This window comes from Mustelus asterias, chromosome 1, assembly GCF_964213995.1.
Source record: "Mustelus asterias chromosome 1, sMusAst1.hap1.1, whole genome shotgun sequence".
Lineage (NCBI taxonomy): Eukaryota > Metazoa > Chordata > Chondrichthyes > Carcharhiniformes > Triakidae > Mustelus > Mustelus asterias.
The window spans coordinates 27,461,762-27,472,007 of NC_135801.1; the positions used below are offsets into that span (position 1 = coordinate 27,461,762).

Here is a 10,246-nt window from a genome sequence, read left to right on the forward strand (position 1 = left end):
AAGCCAACATTCCATTTACCCTTCTAATTACTTACTGGATCTACATGCTACTGTTGTGATTAATGTACAAGTACAACCAGATCCCAGTGTGCAAATGCATTCTACAGTCTATTTAAATAACATTCTGCCTTTCTATTCTTCCTGACAAAATGGATCGTACATTTTCCCACATTATACTCCATCTGCTATTTTTTTTGCAGACTCAATTAACCTATCTGGATCCCTTTGCATCCTCACAACTTGCTTTCCTACCTATCTTTGTATCGTCTGTAAATTTGGTTACAATGCAGTTGTTCTCTTGTGCAAGTCATTAATATAGATCAGAAATAGTTGAGGCCCGATCTTTGTGGCAATCCACTCATTACAGTTTGCCAACCTAAAAATGATGCATTTATCCTGTTAGCTAGCCAATCCTTTATTCATGTTAATATATCACCCCAACATCCTGAGCTTTTGTGCAGTAACCTTTTACATAGTACCTTATCGAACATCTTTTGGAAATCCAAGTACGATACATCTATTGGTACCGCTTTATCCATCCTGCTCGTTATACCCTCAAAATAACTCTGAATATATCTATCAAGCAGGATTTCCCTTTCACAAAACTGGGTTGACTCTGCACAATTATGTTACGATTTTCTGCTACTACCTCTTTAATAATGCATTCTTGCATTTTCCCCAAATGACAGATGTTAAGGCTAGCTAGCCTATTTTTCCTACTTTGTCTTCCTCCTCTCTTGAGATGTTGCAATTGCAGTACAATGCTGATTGATCTCAGTAAATCAAGATATTCCAATTTAAAAAACTATGCAAGTTGTGACTACTATATTTCATAGAAGGTCAGAGAGTCATAAAGGTTTACAGCATGGAAACAGGCCCTTTGGCCCAACTTGTCCATGCCACCCCTTTTAAAAAAAAACCCACTAAACTAGTCCCAATTGCCTGCGTTTGGCCCATATCCCTCTATACCCATCTTACCCATGTAACTACCTAAATGCTTTTTAAAAGACAAAATTGTACTCGCCTCCACTAATACCTCTGCATGAAAAAATTGCCCCTCTGGACTCTTTTGTATTTCTCCCATTAAAAACTTATAGGTCTGCACATTTGGATAAGGAGAAATACAATAAGCAAGACCGCCAATTTACAATTTGAGGAATTGCTGAACGAAATCTCAGAACACCTGTCACAATTCCAGAATCCTGTTTAACACAACAGAATGTGACATTATGAGTCACTGTAAACCGATAATTCCAGTTACACTGTCACACTTCAATGATAATCATACACATCCACGTCAAAAGTCAGAATTGGTACAAACTAAGCCTTGGATTTTATTTGTTCTTCATGTGAGTCACATAGGAAGACTAGTTTTATAATTGCTGTGCATTTTTCGAACTAGTTTCCAAGCTGCTGTTTTATTTTACAGGTTGCGATCAATTACCCCTGGCTCATATCAGGGTTTGAAAAGTGGGAGCTTTGCATGTGCAGATGCTGTTTTTAAGACTTAAAAAAAAAATTCCTTTCCCAAGAATTACAAAGCCAATGCGCAGAGTGGACAGGGCAAGCCTTTAATCCATCTCCTTGCTTGCTCCAAAAACCAATTCAAATTGAATCCAATTCATGGTCCCCACAAGACACAATTACTAGAGCCCCAAGCTGACAAGAACAGGCATTACATCCGATCTCGGGCTTGATCCTACACTTGATCTTAGCCAAAAGGCCAAGAAGCGATACACATGCACCACAGATAGGTATGTACTCAGCACATGGATTTCAATTATTTCAGCGGCCTGAAGAGGTTCCACTTTTATGTAAAATGACTGCTGTCAATGCAGGAAACCAATATGTGAAACAGATAGCAGAAACTGTGCGTGTGGAGACATATAAACTCTGAAATCAGCACATTCAAATGTCATGGAGCTGTGGGCTAGCTATTTGAAAGCTTGAATTACAGTTCAGCATCCGCTATTCAAATTTAGGACCACGGCCAAAATTGTTTCACTTTAATAACAGCTAATTGAAGAACGCTACAATTTAGTGACTTTTAAGAAATGAATGTGTATGGTTTGTGTCGAAAGATGGGTGCCAAAGACGCAACCTAGGGAGAAATCTTTCCTGTATGAATACAACACATTGTGAACAATGTACCCAATCTGGTACTTTTCCCTCCTTTATTTACACAGCAGTTAACCTGAAAAATTAATATTTACTACATTAATGCAATCTAAATTTAGTTTTGATTTAAAATCTGCAGATATTGTTTTAATGGTAAACTGAGATTTGACAGTCAAGTCTCTGTTGAGTCCTTGGTTTCAGTGACATTTAAATCACCAAATTCACACAATTTTTGCTGAATGAATGTCACAACTGAAGCAGGTGTGCTGATAATCCCAGCGAGAGGTGTAGAATGATTTGGCATAGCTGTCTTCAGGAACCCACCATTTGGGGAAATTACAGCACAAATGAAGTTGGACAATTCTGTGGGAATACCAGGGGACACTTACTTTAGAAGTGACATTTGTGAGAAAAATGTGTAGCGAAATGTTAGATTACATGTTATTTATTATTTGATATGATTCAATTTAAATGTTAACTCCTCCAAAATGTGGTGTTTTTGGTCTGTTTTGTGTAGTATACAGTTTTAAACCATTGGGTTTAAATTAGAGACTGCTTTCTAAGTTTCAAAATGGAAGGAACTAATCCTTCTATAAAAGGATTTATATTAATGGCAGAAACAGTGAGATTTTAAAAAGTGTTAATACAGCATCTTGACAGGCAGGCATAGTTTCTATGGCATTAGCTATAATTCATCACATGTTAACACACTGCTGGTGTGGACATCTCTTATATTCATAAATTGTCAAGTAGTTACAGAGTCAGGTGTAAAAACACAGAAGATAATTATTGCTTAACTCTGGAATCCATTATAAAGAAAGCACGTGTACCACAATTAGAAAATTGTAAAAGCCATGTTAAATTTTAACACAATTTTCCTTTCCTACAAATTCATTACAGCTCTTTTAAGAATGCAACAAGCAGGGTGGATGAAGGAGAACCAGTGTATGTAATGTATGTTGATTTTCAGAAGGTGTCACATAAAAGGTTACCACACAAAGTAAGAACTGATGGTGTTGGCAGTAATATTATTTATTACTGTCACAAGTAGGCTTACATTATTCCAATGCCTGTTCGGGTACACAAAGAATTTAGCACGGCCAATGCACCTAACCTGTCTTTCGGACTGTGGGAGGAAACCGGAGCATTCGGAGGAAAACCAAGCAGACACGGGGAGAACGTGCAGACTCCGTACAGACAATGACCTAAGCCAGGAATCGAACCTGGGTCCCTGGCACTGAGGTTACAGTGCTAACCACTCTGCCAACGTGCTGCCTCTTACAATAGCGAATGAGTGTGTCAGGATAAATGGGTCATTTTCAGATTGGCAAACTTTAACTAGTGGGGTGCCACAGAGATAAGTGCTGAGGCTAAGTGAGTGGAAAAAAATTGGTATATGCTCCATGTAGGAAATAAGTTTTTATCCATTGGGGTGGGAAGAATAGGAAAGCAAAATATTTTAATGGAGACTTTAGAATGCTTTTGTTACAGAAGGATCTGGGTGTCTGAAGACACGAAGTACAAAGAGTTAGTATGCAGGCACAGTGGAAGACAAATTACAAGGGAACTTGAGAACAAAAGACTTGCTACAATTGTACATAGCATTGGTGAGACTAATGTCTTGGTCTTGGCTAAGATCAAGTGTAGTATGGATCGCCTGCGCTTGGTTGAGGTCATTAGGTTACACTGAAGCTTCATATGTTTCATATGAAGCAATTTTTAAAAGCGGCATCTCGGCCTTTTGGCTAAAATGCAAATGAGCCCAAGTCTTGGAGGAGGAACCTCCCCCTTCTCCAATCAGCTTGGCTCATGTAGATCGGGCCCAGGACAGGGTGGTTTGGTCGCTTGCCCTGTCTCGTCAGCCTGGATCTGAAATGTCTCAACTTGTTGAGACTCTGAATTGGATTTGATTTGATTGAATTGGAAAAGTATTTAAAAAAAGGAGGGGATATACTGTGAACTGCCGCCGTTCACAGAAGGTTCACCAAGTTGTTTCTGGGAAGAAAGGGTTTCGTTGAATTAATTCATAGGACGTGGGCATCACTAATGCCTATCCCTAATCACCCTTGAGAAGGTGGTGGTAAATTGCCTTCTTGAACCGCTGCAGTCCATGTGATGTAGGTGTACTCTCAGTGCAGTTTGGGGGGGGGGGGGGGGGAAGAGTTCCAGAATTTCGACCTAGCAACAGTGAAGGAACAGCAATTTATTTCAAAGTTGGGTTGTCGAGTGGTCGTGCTCCCATGTATCTGCTGTCCTTGTCTTTTAGATGATAGTGGCCGAGAGTTTGGAAGGTGCTGTTTAAAGTGGCCTGCAGTGCTACTTGTCAATGGTACACACTGCTGCTATCATGTGCCGGTGGTGTAGGGAGTGAATGTTTGTGGACGGGATGCCAGTCAAGTGGGCGGCTTTCCTGGATGCTGTTGAGCTGCCTGAGTGCTGTTGGAGCTGCACTCATCCAGGCAAGTGCAAAATATTCCATTGCACTCCTGACTTGTGCCTTGTAGCTGGAGGACAGGCTTTAGGGAGTCAGGAGGTAAGTTAGTCACTGCAGGATTCCTAGATTCTCACCTGCTCTTGTAGCCAAAGCATTTATATAGCGGGTGCAATTCAGTTTCTGATCAATATTAACCCCCAGGATGTTGAAAGTGAGGGATTCAGTGATTCCAATGTCAAATGGCAAGAGTTAGATTCATTCTTGTTGGAGATGGTCATTGCCTAGCACTTGTGTGACACAAATGTTACTTGCCACTTGTCAGCCCAAGCCTGGATATTGTCCAAGTCTTTCTACATTTGGACATGGATTGCTTCAGTACCTAAAGAGTTATGAATGCTGAACATTGCACAAACAACAAACATCCCCACTTCTGACTTTATGATTGAAGGAAGGTCACTAATGAACACTTCCCTTCTAACTCCTGCAGTGATGTCATGGAACTGAAGTGATTGACCTCCAACAACCATCTTCCTTTGTCGTGGACATGACTCCATCCAGCAGAGAATTTTCATCCCAACTCCCACTGACTCCGGTTTTGCTGGGGCCCCTTGACGCTCAGTCAAATATTGCCTTGACGTGAAAGACGGTGACTCTCACCTCACCGTTAAAGTTCAGCTGTTTAGTCCATGTTTGAACCAAGGCTGTGATGAGGTCAGGAGCTGAGTGACCCTGGCATAACCAAAACTGAACATCCGAGTAGGTTATTGCTAAGCAAGTGCTGCTTAGTAGCATTGTTGATGACCCCTTCCATTGTTTTACTCAGTGTAGACTGCTGAGGCAGCAATTGGCCAGGTTGCATTGGTCCTGTTTTGCGTGTACAGGATATATCTGGGCAATTTTCCACATTGCCAGGTTGATGCCAGTGTTGAAGCTATACTGAAATAGCTTGGCTAGGGATACATTAAGTTCTGAAGCACTAGTCTTTTAGTCCTATCGTTGAAATATTGTCAGGGCCCAAATCCTTTGCAGTATCCAGTACCTTCTGATGTTTCTTGATATCATGTGGAGTGAATTAAATTGGCTGAAGACTGGCATCCAAGGTGCTGGGAACCTCTGTAGTAGGCCGAAGTGGATCATCCACTTAGTACGCCTGGTTGAAGATTGTTGCAAATGCTTCAGCCTTATCTTTTGCATTGATGTGCTGGGCTCCCCCATCATTGAGGATGGGGATATTTATGGAGACTCCTTTGGTGAGTGGTTTAATTGTCCTCGACCATTCACAACTGGGTGTGGTAGGACTGCAGAGTTTAGATCTGATCTGGTGGTTGTGGAATCGCTTAGCTTTGTCTATCACTTGCCGTTTATGCTGCTTCGCATGCAAGTAGCCCAATGTTGTAGCTTCACTAGGTTGACACCTCATTTTTAGGTATGCCTGGTGCTGCTCCTGGCATGCTGTTCTGCACTTTCCGCGAAGCAGGGTTGATCCTCTGGCCTGGTGGTAATGGTAGAGTGGGGGATTTCCAGGTCATGGGGGAATATGCCACGCCATCAGGTTAGAGTGTGGTTGACTACTGCTGCCTCACAGTTTCCCAGTCGAGTTGCTAGATCTGTTCTAAATCAATCCCATTTAGCACAGTGGCAGTGCCACATAACACGATGAAGGGATTGTGAAGACGGGACTTTGCCTCCATAAGGACCATGCTTTGGTCACTCTGACCGGATGTTTCATGAGGAAATGTTGAGCAGGTTGGACTTAAAGCCATTGGAATTTAGAAGAATGAGAGGCGATTTTATTCAAACATATCAAATTCTAAGGGGGCTTGACAGGGGAGATGCTGAGAGGATGTTTTGCCTCACTGGGGAACCTAGAACTAGCTTCAGAATAAGGGGGCACCTATTCAAGACAGAGAGGAGGAATTCCTTCTCTGATGGTTGTGAATCTTTGGAATTCTTTAATCCCAGAGAACTATGGAGGTGGAATCTCCACATGTAGTCAAGGCTGAGCTGGACAGATGTTTGAACTATAGGGTCAGGAGTTTATGAAGAGCAGGCAGGAAAGTGGAGTTGAGGCTGGATATTGATTAGCAGAACACAGTTTTGAAGGGAGGGACTGCCTACTTCTTATGTTCAACTGTGATGGGTGATATCATTTGTACAAATTGTAATTGAACCCGAGAGGAAAAAGCACCCTTATAAATTAACGGCTTCATGTCTTTTCATTGTAGTGTTATACATGCTAAGACTACAGAAACTTAATGAAAAAACAATTACTGTTCCATTAGAGACTGTTTAGATGAATTTGTTGAGCTGAGCTACAAGAACCATGTGGCCTTTTAAACAGTTTAGTAGTTTGCATCTGGGCTCTGTCTGACTTCCATCTTTCCTTCCTTTCAATAGTTGCCCAGCTTGTATGTTCAAACTCACTTTAGATGGCAGCACGAGCCACATTGTTAGAAGTCAGATGAGACATTGTACCGAGACCTTTACTCACAGGCTCTGTGCTCCATGCATAAACCATTTTGGTGCAAAAGAATCAGACATTAAACAAAGACTTTCACTGACAGGCTGTATGCAAAAACCATTTTAGTATAAAGAAACAGATGATAATATAGACCTTCGCTATACTTACCATTTCCAAATTAACTCACTGTAAAGTTTGTAAGTTTATTTTGTTTTTTATTAGTGTCACAAGTAGGCTTATATTAATACTGCAATGAAGTTACTGTGAAAATCCCCCTAGTTGTCACGCTCTGGTGTCTGTTCGAGTACACCGAAGGAGAACTTAGCATGGCCAAAGCACATAACAGCATGTCTTTCAGACTGTGGGAGAAAACCGGAGCACCCCCATGCAGACATGGGGAGAACGTGCAGACTCTGCACAGACAGTGACCCAAGCCAGGAGTTGAACACAGGTCCCTAGCGTTGTGAGGCAGCAGAGCTAACAGGTCCAGAGTTAGGGTTGTGTGCGATATTGGGAGCCTAAAGTTTCAATGATGGCAATGCTAAATATATACATACCTCACAATTTAAACAATGTTACTGGCAAGGTTAAAAACTCTATTTGCAATACAGACCACTGTCACAGCGAAACATCTCACCACATAAAAAATTTGAGGACTTATGTAGCCCAACAAGAACATCTTCCATGTCTCACAAGCCAACAATTAACTAAGTAACCCCCCGCCCACCCTTTGTTATTAGGAACAACAGCCAGTGCAGACTCAATAGTGCCAGGGGATGAAACACATGTCATCAAATGTTTAATGTCTAGGTAATATCTTTTTTTTAAATCGTAAAAAGATAAAGGTAGACAGATAGATGTAAATAATAAAATAACCATTTACAGCACAGTGGTTAGTAATGTTGCTTCACAGCACCAGGGATCTGGGTTCAATTCCAGCCTCAGGTTACTGTCTGTGTGGAGTTTGCACATTCTCCGTGTGTCTCTGTGGGTTTCCTCCCGCAGTCCAAAGATGTGCGGGTTAGGTGGATTGACCATACTAAATTGCCCCTTAGTGTCAGGGGGATTAGCAGGGTAAATATGCGGGGTTACAGGAATAGGGCCTGGGTGCAATTGTTGTCAGTACAGGCTCGATGGGCCAAATGGCCTCCTTCTGCCCTGTAGGAATTCTATAATTCTATTCTATGATATGTTGCATTGGACTGCTCGATGCAAAGTATTTAGAAACGTGGAGTGATTTCTGGACAGCGTCAACTGTTTATAAATCATAGAATCCCTACAGTGCAGAAGGAAGGCATTTGGCCCATCGAATCTGCACTGACAACAATCCCACCCAGGCACCATCCCTGTAAACCCACAAATTTACCCTACTAATCACCCTTGACACTAAGGGGCAATTTATTATGGCCAATTCACCTAACCTACATCTTTGGACATCATTTGGCTATTTACTACAGAACCTCCTACCACAAAATGATTCAACTTGCTGTTTTTAATCCACTCTGTCACCACCAGATTCCTAAGTGTAAATAAAGGGGGCGGGAGGCATTGAGACTTTTAATTACTGGATGTTATTTGTTCTTCTCCAGAGACTTCTGGATGTTGTTATTTGTCCTCCAGTCAGGCATAAAATTGCAGTAAAAAAAAACAGCCTTGGGACGGTCACCACCTCAAATTTTCAATTTTAAAAAAGTATCCCAAGAAACAAATCCTGATTCATGCCTCTCTCTCTCTCTCTCTCAAAGCCTGGCCCTGCCTCACCCACAATCCAATCCCTGTGAATCCTGGACTCTTACCCCGGGGAGCGCGCGCCTTTCCTCCTCCTCCTTCCCCCCCAAATAAACACACACACACATCTGGAACAAAGAAAGCTCGCCTCAAAAAAACGTCCAGGTCCAACACTTTCCCAAACCCACCTCCCCGGTACAGCCCCGAGGAACAAACCGCTACCTTCACTCCCCTGTATCAAAAAGTAAGTAGCAAGACAACGAGCGCGGGCTGACTTACCACATTTTCAACAATTCCTTCCTAATTTCATCAAGTTTGTTTCTAATTGTTTTTTAAAAAATAAGCAAATTGTCTGCTCCCCTCAGAAAAGCCGAAGAACTTTTGCTGTTCTCTTGTGTGGCGGCACCAAATGTGTCTCTCTCAGCCATTAAGTCGACTCTCTGGACTCCATTGTCAAGCTCTCACTCACAGGTGTAACCGGCTCAACAGGAACACCTCAGCTCATTAACCCTGCCCAGCCCACCAAGCAACTTAATCTGCCTCCCACTTCTTTCATTCTCTCATTTCTGCGTTGTTCCCTTAGTTAATTTGATTTAGTTTATTTGGTTGGTCAAAAGATTAATTTCTGGGTTACATTTCTACCTTTTTTTTCTTTTGGGAGGTGAGTAGAAATAACCTGTTACCAATACATTAGCTTTAAAAGTGAATTGTGATTTGTCCCAGCCATTTCTCACCCTTGTTGGTAGTACCGCTGTTTCGTATTGAACTCAATTAAAGTTTTAAAGTTTGCCTAAAGTAAAAGTTTTGAAGTTCATTTATTATTCTCACAAATAGGTTTACATCAACACTGCAATGGGAAATTTCACAATGATTTCATTGCAGTGTAATGTAAGCCTTACTGATGACTAATAAATAAACTTTAACCTTAACAATGAAGTCACTGTGAAAATCCCCGAGTTGCCACACTCATAGAATCATAGAATAGAATCTCTGCAGTGCAGAAGGAGGCCATTCAGCCCATCGAGTCTGCACCGACCACAATCCCACCCAGGACCCATTTCCATAAACCTGCATATTTACTCTGCTAATCCCCTGACACTAGGGTTGATTTAGCATGACCAATCAACCTAACCCCACATCTTTGGACTGTGGGAGGAAACCGGAGTACCCGGAGGAAACCCACGCAGACACAGGGAGAATGAGCAAACTCCACGGGCAGTGACCCAAGGCCGGAATTGAACCCGGGTCCCTGGCGGTGAGGCAGCAGTGCGGGTACACGGAGGGAGAATTTAGCATAGCCAATGTAGATTCTCACAGATTATCTGAAATTGAGTCCTTCAAATTAATGAAGTAATAAGAGTTTTGTAAAAGTTATTTTTATTTGTTTTTAGATAAGTTCATTCCCTCCTTTTAATTCTTATGAATGAAATACCATTCCTGGGTGGAGTAAACTTCCTTCAGGGCCTCTGCAAACCACGCACTGTTGCTCGTCTAGGAAGGATACT

The 10,246-nt window shown here is 41.8% G+C and overlaps 1 protein-coding gene and 1 pseudogene across 2 annotated transcripts in view; both read right to left on the reverse strand.

Moving 5' to 3' along the window:
• The window catches only part of LOC144492474 (uncharacterized), a 40,344-nt gene extending 31,128 nt beyond the window's left edge, over positions 1–9,216 (reverse strand). For both annotated transcript variants that reach the window (XM_078210554.1, XM_078210544.1), the window contains exon 1: positions 9,021–9,216. The gene's annotated coding sequence lies outside the window, so the exon portion shown is untranslated. The remainder of the gene's footprint in view (positions 1–9,020) is intronic.
• On the reverse strand, positions 1,514–1,735 carry LOC144501897 (U2 spliceosomal RNA; annotated as a pseudogene).
• Positions 9,217–10,246: the final 1,030 nt, after the last annotated feature.